This window comes from Dunckerocampus dactyliophorus, chromosome 19 (assembly GCF_027744805.1).
Source record: "Dunckerocampus dactyliophorus isolate RoL2022-P2 chromosome 19, RoL_Ddac_1.1, whole genome shotgun sequence".
Taxonomy (NCBI): Eukaryota; Metazoa; Chordata; class Actinopteri; order Syngnathiformes; family Syngnathidae; genus Dunckerocampus; species Dunckerocampus dactyliophorus.
In genome coordinates this window covers 9212732-9236659 of record NC_072837.1, presented here as the reverse complement: position 1 = coordinate 9236659, position 23928 = coordinate 9212732, and the positions used below count along the sequence as shown (strand labels likewise).

General features: G+C 41.4%; 1 protein-coding gene across 3 annotated transcripts in view; it reads left to right on the top strand.

Annotated features, from left to right (window-relative positions):
- The first annotated feature begins 6785 nt into the window (after nucleotides 1-6785).
- Nucleotides 6786-23928, top strand: part of flrt2 (fibronectin leucine rich transmembrane protein 2) — a 99189-nt gene continuing 82046 nt past the window's right edge. Inside the window, exons 1-3 of one of the 3 annotated variants that reach the window (XR_008567072.1) lie at nucleotides 6786-7064; nucleotides 7193-7240; nucleotides 15301-21938. The gene's annotated coding sequence lies outside the window, so the exon portion shown is untranslated. The other 2 variants (XR_008567071.1, XM_054762801.1) reach the window with 2 other exon arrangements.

The following is a 23928-nucleotide window of genomic DNA, read 5'->3' as shown; positions in this document are numbered from 1 at the left end:
CGTGGGAAACAACAAAACATGGTGAACACCTCAGGATGGACACTTAGTGGTGTTTGTTTGCATTTCAGAACTATAATACAATAACTATGCACACCGGGATTGTATTAAAATTGGCCGTCTGCTAAAAATCCTCCAGGGACTGACAACACTTTCAGTGTCACATTGTGGAGATGTGGATAATCTGGTTGGGCGATATTGACCGTAGCATGTATCACAACATTTTTGGGATGCATTGGTAACAAACTGTGCCGTACAGCAAGTGCATTTAGTGTCTGCCAAATGCAAATTGCAAAACAGTAATGAAGCTGAATATTGTCCAAAACAGTAATACAGCTAAGCATTGTCCTTTTCGACTGAGTATGAAGGCATCATGTCTTTGGCAAAATAATATGACACTGTATCAGTCAGTTCATGCCATGTTTGCTTTTCTTGTCGTAAGGAAGGCCACGAGCAAAAGCGCTTTGTATTGATGAAAGACGAGAATCTAATCTTTCTTTTAGTAGGCTCCATGTTTATATAACCACGGAACATAATATTCTGTGTGCTTTGAAATATCACTCAAAATCAGGGGTTGTCTACAGAGAAAGCACACTTTAAATATATTGAAATTATATGGCATATTTAAGTACATTTTTAATATCATTTGATTAGCTCATTGCCGGACCGAGTGTCCTGGTTTTCGGTCATCAAAATATGGTCACCCGTGTATACAAATGATTATTCAATGGGATGTGTTATTACAGAGTGTAATTAAGGTACATCAAGACTAATTTAGACAAAGGCAATATGTAGATCCTGTAATCAGTACATATGTGGAAGTCATTTTGCAATAGCCTTCCATGAGCACATAAGCTCAACTGAATGACCTCAGTCAGGTGGAGACCCATTCCCATTCCAAAAGCGATGTTTTTAGTGTCTGATCTGTAAAATTCATCATATGGAAAGAATGTACATAAATCACTCAAGCTCTCAGGATGCGCGTTTTCGCACATTTTGACTGCAACTGGCTAGACTTTTTTTTCTTTTTTTCTTTTCCCCAGCTTCCCTCAGGTGCTTTTATTTCATCCAACACCACTTACACAAGCAAAAGCCATGAAAAGAGGGTGGGACAAAAAAAAAAAAGGTCCAAAATCAAAGGGTGCTGATGTTTTGATTGTACATCAGGGGTGCTGACATCTAACCGGCGCTGTGTGACAACTGTGACTCCACTTTTACATCCCCACCTTTCTGCACGGCGCTTCCTGTCAGTCTGCCGCCGTCTTCCAGCCTTTCTCGTGACGCTCTCAGCATGTCAGTTTCATCAGTTGCTCTTCTTTTCTTTCTCCCAGCTTCCCTGCTCGCACACACATCATCCTTTATTCCGCTACGCCCGCCGATTCCTGCAAAAGCAGTGGGCGTGCTACGAGACCCATTAGTCCAATATTCCGGCGTTGAGTGGGGACGGAGACAAATGGATTGGTGGCGATGCGGGTTGTGAGTTTGTGTGTGTGTGTCTGTGATTTAATGGATGGTTGTTAAGTACGTGTGTGGTATCGAGGTGCATAGAACAAAGCAGGAATTGATAAAGCAGAGAAGCTGATGGGTGTGTCGTATAAAGTGGCAAATTAGCATGCAAGTGTCAAGTGTCTGTTGCATATGAGTTGGTGGGCTGAAATGTGTAGGAGGTCAGTTAAAAAGTAAGGTTACCGGCATGTTTCACTCGACTGCAGTAAATTGGGCTCGGTGGCTGCTACCCTATGGGAACATCCTGTATGGCGCCTCGCTTTGTCGCGGTAACCTATACTGAGGTTGACACATGTGTGGTGCGGTAAAGAGGACCGGTATAGAGCCGGTTTTAATAGAACTATCAGATGTGTTGATACCCTTGTGGGTTTTGCTGTCCGGCTCCTGGTTGGGTGCAGTTGGTTGTGCAAGGGGTGCTGAGGCAATGGGTGTACATTTGGGTGTAGGGGTGGGTCGGGTTGGTTTCGCCTGTGGAGGTGGTGGTGTGCTTTTGCTTCAACCTATGGTTTTGCTCGGGGGCCCGATGTCGCTACCTTTGTGTAAATAGTGTATCATGAACACAGGAGAAAAAGAAACAGAAGAAAATATAGTGATTGCAGCGTTATGAAGGAGGGGGAGACTTAACTAAGCTCTGCTTCTTCCTACTCCTTTTCGGACATGCTGAATTGTGGAACTGTTGTATACCTACAGTATGTAACTTATGTTCGAAATAAACAGAAACTGAACTGAAGCGGTCAGGCTCTTTCGTGGTTGAATGCGGTGTATGGTTCGTCACAAAATATTCATATTGAAGAAAATTTTATGTATTTTTTTGCATAAATGAAGTATTGTCCAGCATAAAAATTGCAAAAATGAACTAAAATACAAATATAAGACATTCAGAAGACGCACTCAAGGACGCTGTGAATTCTACACTGGTCACTGTCAGTCATCTTACTGTAATGTCCAGTGAGACACACAAGCACCAGACTTGATCGCCGGAACAACAGGCATTTATTGCCAAGTATATATATGGTAAAAACACAGCCTGCTGTTGCGGCCAAGTTAAAATGCAATTCTGAGCCCCTGACGCCACTTCCTGTCTGCCCGCCACTCAGCTCCCCAAGGGAACACATTTATAGCAACACACACAAGCAGTCTTAGTTGTCGTAAATTCGTTATTTTCCATTATTGTATCTAATATATTAGGTAATACAAGTGTAAAGGCTAGAAGGCTTTAATAATGTTAAAAAAACATATTTAGAAGGTCCTAAAACAGGTTTTCTATGCTCTAACTACAAAAATATTCTATTTATAAATAAGGAATCCCATTTCACTTACCACGATAGATTCTGGAACTAATTGATCGCAATTAACGAGGGATTACGGTACTTAAATTCACAATTAAATTATTACTCTGTATGCCATTTACAATATAGAAAGGCGAAACATAATGCAATCAGGCAACCAGGTAGGAAGTCTCAACGTAGAGCTGTAATGTGGTTGTGATTTGAACAGTACAATCCATGTAAGCACGGCAGTGTGTACTATACATTCAATAATTTGGTAATTGCTGTCCGTGTAAACACAGCCAGTGATGAAAGACACTGCTACAGGGTAAATTAACTGTGTTGGATTTGGCCTTGAAAAACAGGATGTGTGTCAAGTCTGCGCTTGTTTATGATTCCCTCAGGCTGCAGACCAGACCAAAAACATAGCCCGATTCATAATTTACAGAAGAAAGGTGCCAGATGAAAAGTTAAGATGACATGAGTGTAGAGTCCGTAACAAATGTTATATTATTCCCTTAAACTGACGAATGGGTCGGTAAGCTTGAATAAGCTGCATGGCAGCGCTTCTTGATGAACATTTCCGGACCTTTCCAGACAGTATTTGGATGATAATCCGAGATAAGGATTTATTATTTGGAGTTTATGGCCAACCGTACCACTTTTCCCACTCAAATAAAAAAGCATGGAAAAGTTGGGACAAAGTAAATACACTATTAATGTGGAAAGTGGAAAAAGAATTGAAAAGCCACCCTTTTCTGCTTGTAATCAGCATTTTTTTTTCACTTCTCATAAAGACCTGAGGTTGATATGTCTAGTTTTGTGTGCAAATACCATCCCAGCAACTCCCTTTTTATATGTACACAGTGGTATCTCGTTCAGGCGAAACGCAAACCAATTTACAGCTGACAGTGATGTTTTGTGATAAAAATGCTTTAACAACACAGTTGGACTCACACAGTTTATTAATAATGTGACAAGACATGTGCCATATTGTATGCTAACCGGAAAATGCGAACCAAGGCAAATTTTTGCTGTAATTTTTTTACTTAACCCGAAAAAATGGGGGCTTCCGTTAACCAAGGTTCCGCTGTTAAGTCTAGAGATTTAGAGTCCAGTCCTAAATATGTTACTTTGTGGGGTTGTTTCCATCCTGGCTGGGGCAAAATAGACAAAATAATAAAATGTGCAGCCTCGGTAGGCGCAAACAAAAGCAGAGAGCGCGAGCCACCAATACGGACGACGTCAAAATACCAGGAGAATAAAGTTAGAATGTTTTTAAAAAAAAATAAAGTAATTTTTCAAGAAAAAAAGTAATAACTTTACAACAATAAAGTCGGAGTATTTTGAGGAAAAACTCTATTTTAGAAGCATTCATTTGAGATTAAGAAAAAAAGGACTCTATACCGCTTGTCCTCCTAGCGTCATGGGTATGCTACAGGTGTATTTGGACGAGAGGCGGGCTCCACACCGAATTGGCTTTTGGAATATTTGCCTGGTAAAAAGTTATACTTAAAATCAATGAAATCAAAATATTTGGGGACAAAGTCATAATATTACAAGAAAACCGATGAACAAAAATAAAGAAAGAAACAAATAAATGCACAAAGTGTAATGTAAGGAGGATTAATACATTTTTTGTCGCCTATAACACAATGAGACAGCATGCGGCCCTTAGTGGAAAAAGTTTGGACACCTGCACACATAATACGGGATATAAATATTATAAATAAAAAACAAATCCCAATGCTTTCTGAGAAGAAACATGAACTTTAAATATTTCTGCAACACACATACAGTAAATACATTGTCACTGGATGATTAGACAAGTTTGTTAGTGAGATAAATTGCTTTTGGGGACACGACTGTCTGAAGTTTCAAGCAGGAGAGCATGGCACTGAGGTGACGGCACATATATGGTGTCTCCACTGGTACAGTGTTGAGTCTGAAGTCTGAAGAGCTTCTCCTGCTCATTTGTCGCTCATTTATCACTCCTTACAGCAATGGAATGTTCCCGTCTGCATTCAGACATATCCACCAGCTCCACAATTCACCACACTGATGGATTGAGAGCTCGGCGAGTGTGCATTACTGCATGAATCTGTGTGGGCCAATGCCATCCCTCACTCTGTGCACGGTGGGCTTTTTTTTTTTTTTCAAACATTTGTGTCAATGTCTGTGCATTAATCCCCCCCACCCCACCCCCACCCCTCACTTATACACATACAAAGGACTCTCTGTTGTATTTGGAAAATGTATCACAGTTCCAAGCCGAGGACGTGACAGGGCAGGTGTGAAAGGCTGGTGGCACCGTCTGACATGGGGGGGATAATGTAAACAGCCGAGAATGTGATTCATATCACAGCAACTGATTTAAGAGAGGACTTTAGATGGGTGAGAGGTCACACACTGTACTGAAACAAAAGTGATGAAACTTGATCTCCGTGACAATCGAGCCGCACTGAAGTTGCCTTTTCAAACCAATTGTTATTGTCTGTCAGCTTCCTCTGAGAGTAATGGACTCTTTTAACCTTGCTTTGGATGAATGAAAACCCACAATAAACAGGAGTTTTGTTCATAAAACTTAAAGTAATGTGAGAAATTATTTAAGGAAATGACCACATTTTAACTATGAGCTCTTTTTTTTTGCAGCCTAGCACAATAAATTGGTGTCATAACCTAGTAAAGCATAGACCTCCACCAGATTTATTTGACCTGACCTTATTATTGGAGCCAGATTGTCTTGTTAAACAATTTTGTGGGACATATTTATATACAGTGAAATCATGGATTTCGTAGTTTTTGTTTTTTGTGTAATTTTTTCTGCAAATATTTTGCCCAGCTTTTGTACAATATTGCACTGATAGAGATTATTAATACAACATTAGATTCAGTCTATTAGCTCAGTGCATTTTCAGTCTAATAGCTTCATCGAAGGCCTTCTTGACACACACACACTCACATAGCACAATCAGAGTTGTACAAAAGTCACATATGAGTGATGGAAAAATACTGGCAGGTAGACATGTACATTGTTGTCAGTCACACAAGCTTAACTTTCACTTTCTAGAGGGGAGCAACGACTGGTAACGACTACTATATTATACTGGATTATACAAGTGTAAAGGTGACTATAGGGGTGATATTTCATGTCTAGAGGGTTCTAAAATGTTAAAAAAAAAACGTGTTTAGAAAGTCGTAAACAGGTTTCCTATGCTCCAACTATGAAAATATTCCATTTCTAAATAAGGAATCCTACTTTTCGGAAATTCACGTATCAGGGTCGAGTCTGGAACCAGTTAACAGCGATAAACAAGGGATTACTGTATTGCTCGTATTTTTTTAAAACATTTTGAAAACCTATTAAATTGTGTGAGCAGCAATGTTCTTGGAAACCGAGAAGAGAAGAGCTCGCCTTTACAGCACCTAAAAAACCCGTCTGTTTGTCCTGCACTAAATAGTTCTGCGAATTTGAGTGCCCAAAGCACTCGTTGCGTGACTCATTGTGACTCATTGTCTGTGCATTTTTTAATTAAATATCATATATATATATATATATATATATGCCAGGTCAGAAGCTGTAATGTTCTGATCTTGATTGCAATTCAGCATATTCTGACGTGTTTTATTTGTAATATCTGTTGAATATTCTCATTCGTCCATGTCACTGTGGTCTCGGGGCATGCTCAAAGACCAGGTAGGACAGCTCTTGTCCCGTCTGAGGGGATGGTGCAGGACCCAAAGCATGTATCCTCTAAAGGCAAGAACGGTTTCACTCATTTTGTGGTGCAAAACGGCAGTTGTTAAGATATAGTGGGGTGAGGCCTGTGCCAGCCACCGACAGTCGTTTAGGTGGGATCACCCCCCGATCAGTTCTAACAATTCTTAGATGCTAAATTATTGACTCAGCCCAACAGCTGTAATGACTCAGGTAATGCCATTGTAATAACACATGAAAATGCATGCTTTTAATTGGACAGCAGCATAATGTATTTAAATTGATAGATGTCTGTGATTTCCCCATATATCTTCAGTATGAAACATACAAGGTGATTCTGGAGGACGTCTTGTTGAACCAAGGAGAAAAAGCAAAGCAATCGCACCTTGATGAATCTCCCGGGCCAACTGGGTCATCTGTTTGGACTGACAGAGCAAAAGGGCAGGGGGATTAGTCACTTATTAAGCAGGAGAGCTTGCTCTTTAATCACTTGCTATTGGGGAGGAGTTGGAGGATGTTGCCTTGCACTGTTTCTCACCATGTCCTGAATATGGGAGCCCTGCGAAAACACACTGGTATGTACATTAGAATTTAAAATTAACTTTTTAAAAAGTATTCATTAAGTTGGTTTTTGTTTATTTTGCTAGAATATACCTACCTTAGATGGTCTAATGTATTATACGCAGCTCATTATCTTTCACAGGGTCACATCTTGGAACTGGGGTGAGAACGTGACCTAGAAAAGGCAGAAGTAAGATGACACAAAACAACATGAAAAGAGCTTGTTATTTTTCCATGCAGTACCTCCATCTTGGCCTCTCAGCATATAACATCAAGTGTGCTTCTGATTGGTCCTTCTGCAAGTCCATTTCTCCCACATATACCCCTGGTTGCATCTGGAGAAGGTTTCAAGTGCTCAAAAGCAGCTCATTACCAAGAAGAACAAAATAATAGTTGTGGTACTTCAGGGAATTAAGAAACCCCACCATTCAAGTAAACGCAATGGCAGGCCTGATATTGTCGTAATTGGGTGCAATGAGGATAGTTTTGTTGCCAATTAGTGTTATAACACACAGTGACTATATATGTTATACAGTATATAGTTTCTCCACAAGCAAACACCAAGGAGGCCTTATTTCTGGCACAAACAGTGCAGGCCACCACCAACTTTTTGGTGTCTATTCACGCCGAGGGCCACCAGAACTGCTGAAAGAGGAGGAACCAGGTGCGTTTGAAATCAGGATGACAGGCGATCTTGGCATAGTGAGCCCATTCCAAAACTTCAGGGCGAGGACACAAACACACACAAACCCCTCAAGGCACCTGTCTGAAATGGGAAGCATCTTACGAGCATCAGCCATGTGTCCAATTCCCACTGAAGACCTCCCATGATACAAGACCCCGGTAGGATGAGAACCACAGGAGCATCAGGACAGGGCATCAGGTTTCTTACTACGGGACCCCGGCCGGAAGGTGAGTGTGAAGTTGAACCGGGTGAGGAACAGTGCCCAGCGTGCTTGGCAAGAACTGAGTCGGTGTGCAGAGCGGATGTAGGCCAAGTTCGACAAAACGACAAACAGAGGCGTCAAGCCCTCCCGCCAGCGCCTCCACTCCTGCACAGCTAGAACCACAGCCAGAAGTTCCCGATTGCCAATGTCGTATCGGGTTTCTAGTCAAGCGACAGGAGAAGGGTTGAGCCAAAACAGGTGAAGAAGTAAACAACTCTTTGACCGTAACATATTCCTTGCAGCATCCTTAGAACACAAAAAGGGCATTTCAACAATAACCCTGAAATTGCACACGAAACAACGATAAATGCTGGCGAAACCCCAAAAAAACTTTAAGGCCTTGCGGGAAGTGGGCATAGGGTACTTAACTGCCTGAACCTTTTTTGGATCCGGAAACAACTGACCCTTCTTGACAATATACATGTTTCTGGTGAGCGTCCAAAGAAGGAGAAAAAAATCTAAAGATATACGAATCTAAACATAAAAGAAAACAAAATGATTGAGCATCCATTTTCTATGCCGCTTCTTCTCATTAGGGTCGCGTGGGTATGCTGGAGCCTATCCCAGCTGACTTTGGGCGACAGGCGGGGTACACCCCGGACTGGTCGCCAGCCAATCGCAGAAAATGACTGAGCATATCTTGCAAAATGTCATTGATAAGGCCCTGAAATATGGCCAGGGTGTTGTTGAGACACATTTGCGTATATAAACCAGATGGTAGGCATTGTGGACATCTAAGATAGAAAAAACAGCTTTGTCATTGAGCAGGGTAAACGCCGTGTCAAGAAATGGTAAGGGATACTTGCTCTTAGCCGTGATCTTATAGAACTCCCGGTAGTCAATACACAGACTTAAAGACTTGCCTTTCTTTTCAACAAAAAATACAAAACTCTCACCAAGTATGGACGACAAGGGACGAATAAGGCCTGAGGCTAGCGACGTGGAAATATATTCCTCTCGAGACTTTTGTTCCGGCAAAGAGATGTTATACAGCCGCGAGCTGGGGAGTGGCGCACCCGGGAGTAGCTCGAATGCACTATCATAAGGTCGGTGCGGGGGAAGGGAAAGCACAAGATCTTTACGGAACACTTATTTAAGATGATGATACAAGCACGACACAGACGACAAATCAATATCCTCATCCGTCTGCAACAAGGATACCCGAAAAGACGTGGGGGCGGAAAGTAAACAAAGAGCATTGAAAGCAGTGATCCAATTCTTGATCTTAAAGTTAGCCCAGTCAAATCATCGGGTCATGGCGGCGAAGGCAGGTACGACTGAACACAATGTCTGTGGCGCAAGGAGGCAAAACCATGGACTCGATATGGTTACCAGACAGTGAAAGTCGAAGCAAATCAGTTTGATGCGAGACAGTCGCCAGACGACGCCCGTCGAGGGAGTGGACAACCACAGACTTGATAAGTGGCAGGATGGGGCTCTTATTTTCTTTAGCAAAGTTCTCAATAACTTTTAAGAGAGTAGTAACATGCCAAAGAGGATACCTTGAATTTGTAGTCTCTCAGGTTTGGAGTTCGAAAAGACGCTTCCCACCAGGTGAAGTCCCACAGCTGCAGACCACTGGAAACAAGGACAAACCAGACACCCCAACAGGCAACTGCCACCGAGCTGCATGGGCTTCTTTTCCTCCAAGGTGAATCCGCTTGACCCCCACGGCGAGTGGAGGATGGGACGCTGCAGTCGATTGGACGCAGGGGCTTGAGTCGGAGAGCGGCAGCAGGCTCCCCACGCTCTCGGAGGCAGGAATCAATCCGAATAGCCAGCTTGATCAGTAAAATCCTCACCAGATGAGGACCCTAGGGTCCAAGCTGGAGCAGAAACAGCACAACGCCTCCTGGTCCAATCTACTCTCAGCGGACAGAGTGTGGAAATTGGCTGAGTAGTCAGCAACAGAAAACCTTCTTTAGGTTTAAACGGTCTACACCAAGCAGCTCTCCCCTTAAGTGGGTGGTCAAAAACCTGACGTAATTAAGCCCAAAAAAGTCTGAGGAAACTAATATGTTCAGGTCGTCTTTCAGAGATAGCAATAACCCAGCTGGTGGCGCCACAAGATAATATGCTCATCATATTGGCTACTTAAGCACTATCAGAGTTATACTAATTATACAGAATAATACTGATTAAACGCATGACGACAAAAATGTATGAATTGGCCACAAGAGCCAGGCTCACCCCCATGCCTGGTAGAGTGTGGTAGATTGGGTTCTTTGTGTGGTGATGGCGGGGATGTCGATTCTGCCGGAACAAAGATGGTGGAGTTGGAGGTGGTTACTCCGGCGGATGATGTCAGCTGTGCTTGGAGGGACCTCACGAAGTTGCCAATAGACTCCATGTTGGACGAGAGTGATTGAAACACCTCTGGAAAGTTATTCAGTGTTTGATCATGATTGTTCAAGCGTGTTCCATGCGGAACCAACGCTTTTTTAAATCTTCCAGCTCGGCGAGATTTGTATTTTTGGTCAGAGTATTCTGTTACGTTCAAATGGAGAGTGAAACGTAAACCCTGGAAGCAGAGACTGGAGTCAAAGGTCAAAGTTCAAATAGTTATTTAATAACACAAATGGTAATCAACAGTGAGGAGGTAGGAGAGAACAAAAAGAGCCCCGTGATTAAATGAAAACAAGAAAAGCAAAACTGACAAAAATACAAAGTACAACAAGCAGGAGCAGAAAATAACCACAACAAAAAGCCACAGTAGGACTTAAACAAAGATAAAGCTTACAAACTTAAAAACAGGACGGCCAGGACAGGACATGAAAACAGGACATATCTTGGGTAAACAGGACATTTGGTCGCCCTCGTCATTGCAGCTGCAACTAGTCGATGTGTTGTAATGTAAACGTTGAGTCAAAATCTGAGAAGGCGTTCACAGAAGTGGGCTGTACGAACCTCTGTCCGAGTCATATAATGACCAATCGTAGTCTCTAGTCAAGGTGCACAAGGTTAGATTTTTTTCAAGCTACTCAGCAGGGTTTGCAGTGGGAGGAGCGAACTGGTGTAGTGGATGCTGGTGCTTCCACACAGGAGCATACGTAATCCAGGTTTCAGAGAACTCAAAACTGAAACCAACGAAATGCAGCAAAGTGCATACCTGGAAAGCAACCAAGCGTACAAGCATATTCAGGAGTTATAATGCGTGCAGAGTACGAAAAATGCGTGTACAGAGGGTATAGACATTGACATATGATATGTAAGACAAACATTTCCCATTTTTGCTGTTTTTTTTTACGTTACGTTTTATTTCTACAATATGTCATGGGCCTATAAAAAGCAAGTTATGTGTTGCAAATGGCCTCTGGGCCGAACTGTGAACACGCCTGCATTTATAGCTCTTTGTCAGGGTTGAGTGCGTGACGTGACGTCAACTCTGTGAACAACCACAACTCTCATCAACTACCGTAATCTCTGGACTATTGAGCGCACCTGAATACAAACCACACCCACTAAATTTAAAGAGAAAAACGATTTGTACATGTAAATATATATATACTGTATATATATATATCTGCTGTACCTGTCTATAAGACACAGGTGTCCACATCGTAAAATGGGATATTTGGTACACATTTGGTACCAGAAGAGTCGCCTCTTCATCCTCCTCCTTCTGCACTTAAACCACTTAACTTGTCTTCTTCAGTGTCGGAACCGACACACCCTGCCACCGCTGCCCTGAGGCAAATCAGCCCCCGAGCCTGTCCTGTCCTCCCCAGGTCTCAGCAGTCCAGCCCCCCAAAACCCGCCGGCGACAGTGAACCTCCCGACACCACACCACACTTCCAAGATCCTACGGTCACATGCATCGCTCCACACATTCTCCATGATGAGGGTGCGCACACCAAGTGCAAAATGAGTGCTCCAGAGCACACAAGATGTTGTGAGACGAGAATACGACCACAAATTATCTGCATCACTGTATACGCCGCAGGGTTCAAAGTGTGAGACAAAAGTAGTGGCTTAGACACCGGTATTTAGCTTGTTAGCTTCCTTTCATGATGGTAGTTAAAGAATGCTATTGCAGCTGGAACTAATCAATACAGTGCAACAGTTATTTTCTTGCAAAATAGAGAAGGTATTAACGGTGGTGGGCTATCTGAACCTCTGAACAAGTTGTACACACACAAGAAATTAGGCAAGAGGGTTTGCAGAGGAAGGTGAGAGCAGGTGTAGTGTACGCTGGCGCTTTGACACAGGAGCATAATCTGGGTTTCAGGCTCGAAAGGAAACCAGCGAAATGCAACAAAATGCGTACCTTGAGAGCAGGAAAGCATCCAAACGTATTCATGGATACGAAAAATGCATATGTGTGGCAGGTCTGCAAATACAAACATGTTATAGACAAGGTGTATTTTAAAAACTTTTGCGCTTTTGATAAACAAATCCCCCCTGAAGTGTATGTGAGGCGCCGTGTGTGGCTGACTCGTATCTCGTCACTGAGTCACTCAGGTTGCGCGCAGTTTGGGCATGCACATTACTGAAACTTTATCCTGCTGGCACTTTAAACCTTCAAAACAGATTTTTCTGTGAAACTAAAACCAGAAAGCGAGTGCGGACTTGTTGCAGGATGACTCACTCAAGCTCAAGCTCACCTGCCATCGACCTTGACATTTTGCTCGAATCCACTCTCCTGAGGTGTGTTTCTGAAAATGTCAGAAAATTAAGAAAGCATTTTCTTGCAAGTTACAAACAGAGCGGGAAACCACGGCCTGATGGCGTGTTTTCTACTGATTGCGCTGTGACAGCTTCCCTCTCGTGGAAGCTCGTCAGAGGTAAGGACATCAAAGTACAGGTGGGGAGTTAGTAACATGGGGGCTGAGCAGGATGAAGGGATCGCATCACCTTAAATAAAAGGCCAGGCTTCCCACGCAGGCTAAAACAAGACCACTGCATTTCTAAGGCACAGATATCTGTCACCTGTTACGCGATGACCTTCAAAAGGTCTTGTTTTATCTCATGTCTACAAAGTGTCTGGTAGTCCGAGTGTGGCGAGGTTGCGTGCCGTATGCAAAAGCGCACTATGTCGAGGCCGATGTGATACATCTTGGTTTAGTTTTTTATTGTCTGTGTACAGCCGATAAGATAACTCAACACAGCCAAATCGAAAGCCGCCAGTCTAGAATAATCCAAGCGTGGTGTCGCAATGCATGAGTTTATACCTTACACTCACTTTAGCCTGCTCTTGCTCTGTGTTCTTACTGACACTATATTCAAAAGCTTTTGAGCCTCGACAAAAGCAACCACCACACAGAAAGGATAAGCGTAGAGCTGCATGTAACCAGAACTGATCCTTCGGCATTTTGAGATGTTCTTCTTCATAAAGCAGCCTGCGAGATACAGCTGTTCATGCCTCTGACTTAAAAGACACTGTTTTATGTTTCGATGCTCTGACAAATGTTGGGCTCCCTCGGAATTATTCATGTTTCAGCGTCAGTGGCTCTGTAATGAAATGGATTACTGTGAAGTTTTTCCCTGCCAATTACAAGATTTCCTCCTCATTTTTTAAGAAAATGCTTACATGCCAAGAAAAAAGTATTAGCACTAAGAGTGAAAGGTGGTGACGCATGACTATTCCCCTACAGCCTTTTTTCTCTTTTCATTTGAGGTGACAATATGAAGGGGTCGGAGCAACCCGAATTAAACTGCAGCAGTTTTAGGTAAAAAATATAAATATTTATGGGTAGAACAAATGAAAGAACTTAAAGAAATGACATCAGTAGGACTGTATGTTGCGCCGTCTGCCATACAGCACCACAGAAAGCACCTGTCTGAAATAAAAACTAGCATTGTGTTACAACCCCGGCACCAGTGTGGTATTAAAGTCTATTACCCTCTGGAGGCAAATGATATTGGAAGTCTAACCAAAGATTATAGAACCATAAATGTTATCCTAGACCAGGGATGTCCAATTTTTTTCCACCGACGGCCACGTAGTGAAAAATGAAAGGATGCAAGGGCCACTTTGATATTAGAAAGTTGGAGACCCCTGCAACCTGGACACTCAGTTTATTCTGTTTTAAGGTATATTAAACATTTCTATTTAAAAAAGATATTTATTTGTATTATTTTATTCTGTTCATTTTGTTATCTTGAGCTAAAAAATAATGATTGAACAATTTATTTTCCATGTATTCACATTACTATAAAACATGCATCAAATTAAATTCAAGTTTGTGTCAAATTGTAAAAAAATCAAATAGTACAAAAAAACAATCCGCCCAAATGTTTATTTTTTTTAAATTACCTATTTGCCAGGGGCCGTTGTAATTGTGTAACAGGACCCCTGACCAATACCACTCACCATAAATAAATTGAAAAATGTTCAGTTAATCCATGTGATCGGTGTCGGCTGATCGGTATCGTATCGTCAGCAAAAAACCCTGATAAAAGCATCCCTAATTATTACTATATAAGCGTGTAGTAAGCGTATCAAATGAAAAAACATAGGCTAGGAATGTGTGTCAGTCTATATTATGTCTTACTTAGGTCTTACATGTGCTACTGTGTCTTATTATGTCTACCTGTATTACAGGTGTAAATGTGATTATAGGGATGTTATTTCATGTCTACGGGCCCTAACAATGTTTAAAAATGTATTTAGAATGTTGTAAACAACAGCTACGAAAATATTCTGTTTCTAAATAAGGAACCCTACGTTCTGGAAATTCACTTACAGATGGCCAAAAACATTGGCATCTTTGGTTTGCCAACGTTTGGGCATACCATGACTGTACCACGGTTGGGAAGACTGTACTGCCAATGAAGTTTGTCATTGTGGCTTCAGGACTTCTTACAATATCCCATTGTCATGAAAGGAATACACAATATGTATTCTTTATTCTGTTTAATCATGCCCATTTTTCAAATAAGAAATGTAGTTTTCAGAAATAAAAAAAGGAATAATTCATTTTGGTATTTAAGTTGTATTTTGAAGATATTTGAGTTCAGTGCCTGGCCCCGAACAATCAAATCGTGGTCTCCAGTGAAGGAACTCATCTGTCATTGTCTCATAGTCCATTATAGTTTCCCCACTGGTCCTCCCCCATTCCACTAACAGCATGTCATCAGGACGTCATTGAGCATTATGCTATTCTAGTTGTCACCAATTTTGTTCCCCTCGTCTCTTTATTATAGACTTCCATCTCCAATTGTTTTCGTGCTGTAGACTAAACTTGAACAGTGGAGGCAGTTTCTGTAGAAAATGCGTGTGAATGCTGACGCTGAACTCAAAAGGCTGTTGAAATGTAGCATGAATATATGAATTTATGATTGAACTCATGTTTTCTCGCAGATGCCAGAAATGAGTGATGTTCTTCAGAAAAATCCAACGTATGAGTCAAATATTTCCCATCTCAAGCTGAGAAATCTTGAATTGCAACACACCAGTGTCGGGAGTGACGTGTCACAAAAGCTGCTACAAACTGTTATATTGTATTTTAATGTTGTGGTGACTAGACGTGTGACCGACAAAAATGTCTCCCTGCATAGTAATGACTTTCCCAACAATGTACGGGATTGCCACGCAACACGAATTCATGGTCTTTATCTGTCTTAAAAAAAAACCCTGTTCCTTTTGTCAGAAATACATACTTCCCGTGTCGCTTGTTCAGCCCTAGTTCCTTTTTCTGTACCGTTGTTTACACTATACGTACATCACCAAAATCACCATACCCTGAAGTGACTTGGAATTTCCCAACTGGGCTCTGAAAGCATGGCAAAGCAAAGGCACTGACAGGTTAACCTGCACTTGACTTATAGGTGCATAGCTTTGATTGACATAAAACAGCCACATGGTGACAGCCTACCCTGTTTTCCTTGCAGCCATTGGATAAGAGCCAGACTGTATTTGCAGAGCAAAAGGTCTGTGCGGCAGGACTTTTTGTAAAAAAGTATCGCCAATCCAAACGTGTGACACTGTCTCTCTATAATGTGGGACGATAAACAATTTAAAAAATGCTGTGAAGTCCTGCATAAAATGGTACACCTGCTCCCTGTTTAATGGGTCACTGTGCTCGTTCCTCCTTTTAATCACACATTTCGTGACTGTTTAGGTCATATCAAGTGGTGGGTATTATGTTTTTGAAAAGTATTTTCTGAAATGTCCTTCAAAGTTAAGATTCTTTATTGCTATAAAATACCTTTAAACAGTAAAGCATAGAATTTACATACTCAACTACTAGCGGTTCCTCGCTACATCTACCTACAGAGGTCTCAAACGCGACTTACCTGGAGGCTGCTCTTGATAGAGTCTGGGTGAGGTTGGTTGCGTTGCACGAAAAAGGTTTCTAGTATTCCCAAAAATGTACAACTGAGCCAATCCTCTCAATTTTTATTACTAACAGTTCAGAACATAAGCAGTTCTTCAGAACACAGGTTTCTCTTGCCTACTCTGTGATTGTAGTTAGTGTTCCATCTAATGTCCTCCCTGGATGAGTTTTCATACGATTAAAATACACTCTACGTATATTGTAGAGCATATTTTATTGAATACTGGCAACTGCAATATTGTTCAGATCTAAGAATTTGCTTCTTTCCGGTGACTGAATGTATCAGTTAAAAGACCGTGGCGTGACATAAAGCAATCATTGGTGGAATTAAAATGCTTCACCTTACAAGATGGAAGTGTCAAGTAACTGAAGTATATGAGCTGCATCTGTAGGCTACGGCGCCAAGGAAATAACAACAACCCTGGGGGAAATTAATGCAAATGATTCTTAATGATGCCTTCAATAGTTCAGTCTGGAACAAAGTGGTGCATTAGCATGAATGGTGGACTGACAAACATCCTAAAACCATTCTGGCCTGGCTAAAAATACATGCAGTCTGCTTACTAATTACTCAACTAGTCTTTAGTGAAGATTGGTATTCAGAAACACAAAGTGTCTCAGCTTATTTATCACGTTGTTCATTTCCCTCAGCTTTCTGGCTTGCACTGCCCCTTCTGATTAGTGTCGACTAGGCATTGGCCGGTTACCAGTTTCAAGGTATACCACGGTATCAAAAAGCCACGGTTTCAATACCGCTAAAATAATCTGTCAAACCGTCCTACGGTATGGATGGCCAGCTTGTGGATGGCCTTGAATGTACAGTATACACAAGGATTTTGAATTCAATTCGAGATGTGACGGGGAGCAAGTGGAGGCGCTGCAGGATGGGAGTGATGTGATGAAATGAAGGGGTTCTGGTGATGATGCGGGCAGCTGAATTCTAGAGGGATTTGTGAGGGAGGCAAACGAGGAGAGAGTTGCAATAATCAGTACGGGAGCTAACCAGGCTGTGAACAAGAATTGTATGGGGGCTGAAGGAGGGGCGTAGACGATTGATGTTGCTTCGATGGAGATATGCAGACCGGGTAATGTTATTGATATGGGAATGGAATGACAGCGAGCTATTGAGGATGACACCCAGACTCTTAACCTGAGGGGAGTGGGAGACTGCGGTGTTGTCGATGTTGAGGGTGAAACTGTCAACTTTGGATATTGTGCATTTGGAACAAACAAGAAGGATTTCTGTGTTTTCACGGTTGAGTTTGAGGACATTTCAGGTGAGCCAGGATTTGATTTCTGGTAAGCAGGTGGTGAGGATCGAATTTGGTTTGCTAGAGAGGTAGAGCTGGGTGTCATCTGCAAAACAATGAAAATGGATGTTGTATTTATGGAAGATATTGCAGAGAGGGAGACGGTAGATGATAAAAAGGAGTGGTCCCGGGACAGAGCCTTGAGGCACACCCGAAGTAACGGGGAGGACAGGGATCTAAGATACCATTATGAAGTGTAAACATTGTACTCAAGTCGAGGGCCACCTTACTGTGGAGATGTGATTCAGAACGAGACAGAAGCCAATAGATAAGTGGTTTAAACCATTTAAACTCTCCACTGAACAACAAGCAACAACTACTTAGCAACAGTTGCTAACAACAGTCACACAACCCGGAAACGGAAGTGAAACAAGCAAGCAAATGAATAAAAAGTCAGCAAATACACAATCCAGAAATTCCAAAACACTTCCGGACAAGTTGTGACCTGCACATTCACCACGCCGTAAAATAATAACATAACATAACGTACGAGTTTTTTAAACTATTATTTATGTTATTTTGAGCTACCGATTGAGCCAGTGATTGCATTTATTTGGTTTTTGCTTTGTTTTTGTTTTTTTTTTTGTAAGAAAATATGTATGGTCTTGTGACATTAGCCACAAGATTAGCTACCATAGACTGCATTAAGAACTGCATTTTATTTATTATTTATTTGGAAATAATTGATTTTTTTGTTATTTATTTTAAATATATATATGTTCCACTTCCATCATGTTCTATTATATTGTTTAAAAATACCAAAACATAATAGAACAATATATTCTGTTCAAGAGAAAAGTTTTATTCTCTTCTTTTCAATAACGCTACTTCAAAATAACACATTTTAGAGCTGTAATTATAATACCAGGCCCATGCCTAGTGTCGACACATACGGCACCACACATTTTGACTAGTCACCTGCGGCTAACAGAAGAAAAGCCCAGAAAAAACGGGTGCCATCAAAGATCTGTCATTCACATCAAAGAGTCGACTCTAAGCGCTGTTATGTTTGCGACCAACGATTACTGGCTGGGCAAACAGATAACGACTGTTTTACAGCAAGGCATTCGCTGACATGGTCACATTTCTTTCCGTCCACAGTTGTACTCATTTTTCAAAATCATCTTATATAAGTGATGGGTGAGTCAGACTGCCGCGTTACATGTGATGTAGTACTTCCCAAAGATTCGAAACGGGGTCTAAGTTCCGGCTATACTATGTTCACATGAATCCTATTATTGTCATCTTGGAAAATAAAGCTTGTTCAATGTATTCAGATAGTAAGCCGACCTCTTATTGTCATGGCTGCCTCCTGTCACACCTGTTGCCAATCCATCATGGGGAGCTCCCGCCTCCTGCCCGATTCTGCACAGGTGTTCCTCGTCAACTCTGATTACCTGCTCCCTATTTATACCCTCTGGTTCCTCCTCTTAGTTGCAAGTTTGTTGGACTCTCATGTCGCAGCAGTTGGTAATGTTAGCGGATTTATCGGTATGACGTCATAATTGTTCATATCAGCCCGATAATTATTGTACACCCTTAACTTGCAACTGTCTTTGGCCCTGTGGTTCGGTTATTTTGCAGCTTAAGTCAAAAAGAAAAAAGCACAGACTTGCGGTCTAACTGTTTTAGTTTGCAAAGAACCACAAGTCATGACGATGACATCACAGAAGACGACAAAGCTGGGGGAGAATGCTAACAGGTACTGTACGTTGCGGAACAAAGTCACGTTACAAACACAGACTTATGCGGTATATTAATGACATGACAAGACTCAGTCACCAATGCATGGCATTCTGTGTCTGGGCACTAAAATCCACTGAATGATATGCGGAGATAATTTTGGAAATAGTCTTTGTCGAAAACCGGGGCGTACGAAAACCGACGTACCGCTGTATGTGTTTATTTTATAGCTGTAACAGTTTTAGTAATCTCTAGTCAAGACGCATTTTCAGAGCATTTTTGTCCCTCGACGAGGATAACCGACCACAACCTTTCCAGGTTTGACTCATATGTTGGACATCCATTTTCTTCACCACTCATCCTTTGCAGGTCACTAGGGGTTGGGGGGCAGACCCTATCCCAGATGACTTAGGACTAGAGGATACAAGTTGGGGTACTAGGAAGTTCTTAACCTAATTTCAGGTGTTGCTGCAATTGTCTTAGTTGTTTTCTTTGCACGATGCAGACCAATGCTTCGTCCCATTGAAATATCATAAAGGTTTACTATGACTGCAGAAAGGTCTTAATAACACGCTGGTTCTAGGAATAAGGAGATGCACACTGCATCATTCTGTTGTACCCTGCTATTTGAGACATGTTAATGACGGCACTAATGACCCCATCGGTTGTGCGTACCCAGTTGTTTAGTTAAATCCAGCTGGTGACGGTTTTTGCCCTTGTTTGGTGTGTGTATCCACCACAACTGCAGTAGTGGGAATGTTGACTCAGCCACACATCATGTTCAACTGCACATCCAGGAGACAGGGGATGTGTGTGCTAAACGGTGGGTGACTGACCGTAATGGTCTGTAATGATGCCCCTCGCTGTATTGCTCTGTGTGCAGCCCGGCACCCCCCAGCAGCTATGACCCGTCTCAGCATTTCTTCTCCATCGGTGCCATACAACATGACCTAATGGGTAGCTGAGTTGCGGCTGGGAGGAGATAGGGAATAAGGTCAGGATAAAAGCATTAGGGGAGGGGTGAGGCGTTGAGGTTGAAATAGAATAGGATAGAAGGTTGCAAAGTACTTGCAAAGATCACAGAATTTGACACATGCCTGCCCCATTTCAGGAGTGCCTTTTGCTTGCTATGAATGGTGTCAGACCAGGCAACTTTCCATCTGGATCACTTTTCTTATCTGCAGTGTATTCTCTTTGCCTGACAGTGATGTTTTGAATCTATGAAGTCAAAGCAACTGTTAAACAGAAGGCTAAACTCATTTCCTGGGAATTGGCAACCATCTTGGCACACAAAGGTGAGGCTCACCTCAGAAATGAACACGCATTTCATAAATGAGGGAAAACAACTGCTGGCATCTTGTGTTAGAAGCTTGATTGCGTCCAAGTATGTTTTTTTTTTTTTTGATGACAAAGTAGTAATAATATTTTTGGGTCAAATATTTTTTTTCTAACAATAAGATAATAAGTTTTTTTATGCAGAAAAAAGTCATTCAAGTCAGTAACAATTTGTAAATACAGTAATCCATCTTCATTTTGCGCTTCAAATTTTGCGGCTTCACTCTATCACGGTTTTTAAAATATATATTTATTAACAAATCATGTCATTTTGCGGTTGATTATGGCCTTTTATTTGTCAAAAATCCAGTCCATTAAAAAATATATATATATTTAAACAATTTTTACCAGGTTTTTTTGCCTTAATTAAGCATAATCAAGCATAAAAAATGGCTAAATGAACTAAACGACAAATATAAGGCAGTCAAAAAACACACAGACTTGATGATACGAAGTATTCTTCACTGGTCACTAGGTGTATTGTTCAGTGAGACACACAAGCACCAGACTTGATTGCCAGGACAACAGGCTTGTATTCCAGGTTTGAATTATCTCACAACAGGCACAATAATCCCTAACAGGAGCTACTGTTGTGACCGTAACCCTCAACGTCGCTTCAGCTCCCCTACCACCGGAACGCATTAACAGAAACCCACACAAGCACGGGTTTTGGACAATTTGTGTATTATACTGGGTAATAGGAGTGTAAAGCTGACTATGTGGGTGATATTTCATGTCTAGAGGGCTCTAATAATGTTTTGAAGACATATTTAGAAGGTTGTAAATAGGTTTTCGATGGTCTAACTGCAAAACTATTCGATTTATGAATAAGGAAGCCGACTTTGCAGAAATGTACTTATCACGGTCGGATATGGAACCAATTAACCGCGAGAAACGAGGGATTACTTTAGTGTGCGTTTAGAGGGCGGAAGTCAAAACTGTCTCTTGTTTGCCAGTGAGGTTTTAGTGACCGAACTGAAACATTACTGTGGGCCAAGAGCTGAATACCAAACACCAAAGTGTTCAAGGTCGAAATATGCTCTTAGTACGATACAGAATTTTATTTTTGCACCAATGCAAACTAAACTATTAAGACATTAGATTCCCGCCGCTATTCGGGAAATGGCAAAAACCTGCAAGTAATGTGTACGCCCATACATACTGTATGTCTATTTTTGACATTTTGGAAATCTGAAACGCTTAACAAAAAGCAGGGAAGCATAAAGACATTCAACTGTAATAATTGCAGGCTTTCTAACAGTGAAACATGTATGCTGTACATTTTTGTTTTGTTTGTTTTTTGTTGTTGTATTTTTCAATCATTTCTGCTTCCATTTCCTGGTTTTTTTTTTGTTTTCTTTTAGATCGCCTCTGTGCTGGTGAAGGGGTGGAGCCAGGGGATGCATTTGTTGATGAAGCCTGACTGCTGTGCCAGTCGCAGGTGGGTTTGTTTTCTCGCACTCGGCCTGCTGCGGTTTCTACTTTTGCTTGCTAGTTTTTGCCCGTCACCTTTTGGCTTGTTTTGTGCCGTCATGAAGCTATTTTTGTCTCCTGGTGTTGTGATCTAAGCCTCATTGGAAGTTCTGGTAACTAATTCCTGTTTAGCTTTTTGTGGTTTTCCTTGATTTGGTACTTTTATTTTTTTCAAAACAACCTTAATCAGCACATGTTGATGTGTCCCCGTATGCCCTGAAATTCCCAAAGGATCCAGTTTGTTTCTTTTTCGTGCTTGTTCAGTCTGTTTTTCAGTTATTATTATTACATTATCAGCTTTGACATGACATGTTTGCAATGCTATTAAGGAAACATCTGATACAGGAATGACAAGAGATGTGTATCACTCCCGTGGTCTCCGAATGGATGCACTTGCTAGTTTTACACTTTCAGAAAAAAAAAAGAACTTTAAAATGATTTACTGTAATCCGAGATACCTTTTTTAAGTTGGAACGAAAGCTTTCTGGCTCCATTTGTTGATAATGTGCTGCATGGGAGCGCTGTAGGCAAGGCACCATTACTCCACCAGAGATCCCACGGCTTTCAGAATCTTTGGTTATTTCCTTTTTTCAGCAAGAGAGCTCTTTAGTCTGCTCTGACTAAATTGTTTTGGCTCTTACGAAAGGTCGTTGTAGTGACAGGGAGACATGCCTGTGCAAATCAGTTAACATGGCAAACTGAGTTATGCAAAATTCCCAAATAAAATGAGTGAACACACCCAGAAAATGTATCAATGTTATATTCACGTCCGTCAGCAGTCCATTCATGTAAACAAAGCAAATCTGTAACACGTTGAGAAACGATTCTCAGTGAAAAATCTTTCATTGCCCCCCGAAAAACTAAACAAACAAATGTCAATTTTAGATTTATTTTATTATGTGATTACTTTTATTAAAGATATAATTCCAGAGTGACCGCCTCTGGAAAATGACATATCCTTCAAAATGTCTGCCAACTTGGAACAGTGGAACCTTGGTTCACGTCATTAAGCCGTTCCAGAAGGTCCGACTCAAGCCTTTACCGTCCTTAACCTATTTTGAGAAACAAAATTGAATTAGCCAAACACAAAGGTGGTGTCTGTGTTGATCTTGATCTTCAATAAAGGTAAAAGTCAAGTTAAATGTTCATTTATCTTATTTTCCGCTTGTAAACCTATCATTGTAAAACTACAAAAACGTGTTTTGAGGCTTGCGGTGTAACCGTGTTAGCAAAGAGCTAGAGATTCAGCCACTGATGACGACTTCCGGTTCCTGTTTCCACATACAGTGCAACCTCGGTTAGCGTCCGGTTATTGACGGGAGAAACGGTATTGAATTTGAGAAATAACTCGAGGCACAACAGGAAGGTGGTGTTGAAGAGGAGGGGGTTGATCTCGCCGTCACATCCCGTCTTTGGGAACAGTCGCGTCATCAGTGAAGGTAAAAGTAACCTTTCATCTTCTTTTATCCATTTCATTCAGCATTTATATGCATTTTGACTTGTTTTATGCATGCATAACTAATTGTAAGACTATATTTTTGAGACTTTTGCTGTAACTGTGTTAGTTAGCAAATAACTGCATAGTCAACTGCTGATGACATCATTGCCGTGCGACAAAGCTGAGCTTTCCATATATTAGCATGCTGCTAGCAAGGGCATTTTTGGGGTTAAAAAAAATAAATTAAGACAGTTCTACTCAGACAGTGTATAATAACACAAGACGCGCCATATTGTTCGCTAAATGGAAAATGTATGCAAACCAAGGTAAAACTTTTTCGACTTTTACCAAAAAACACGCAAAAAAAAAAAAAAACTACAATGTCCGCACGAAGTTTGAGTGGTTTCGGTCAG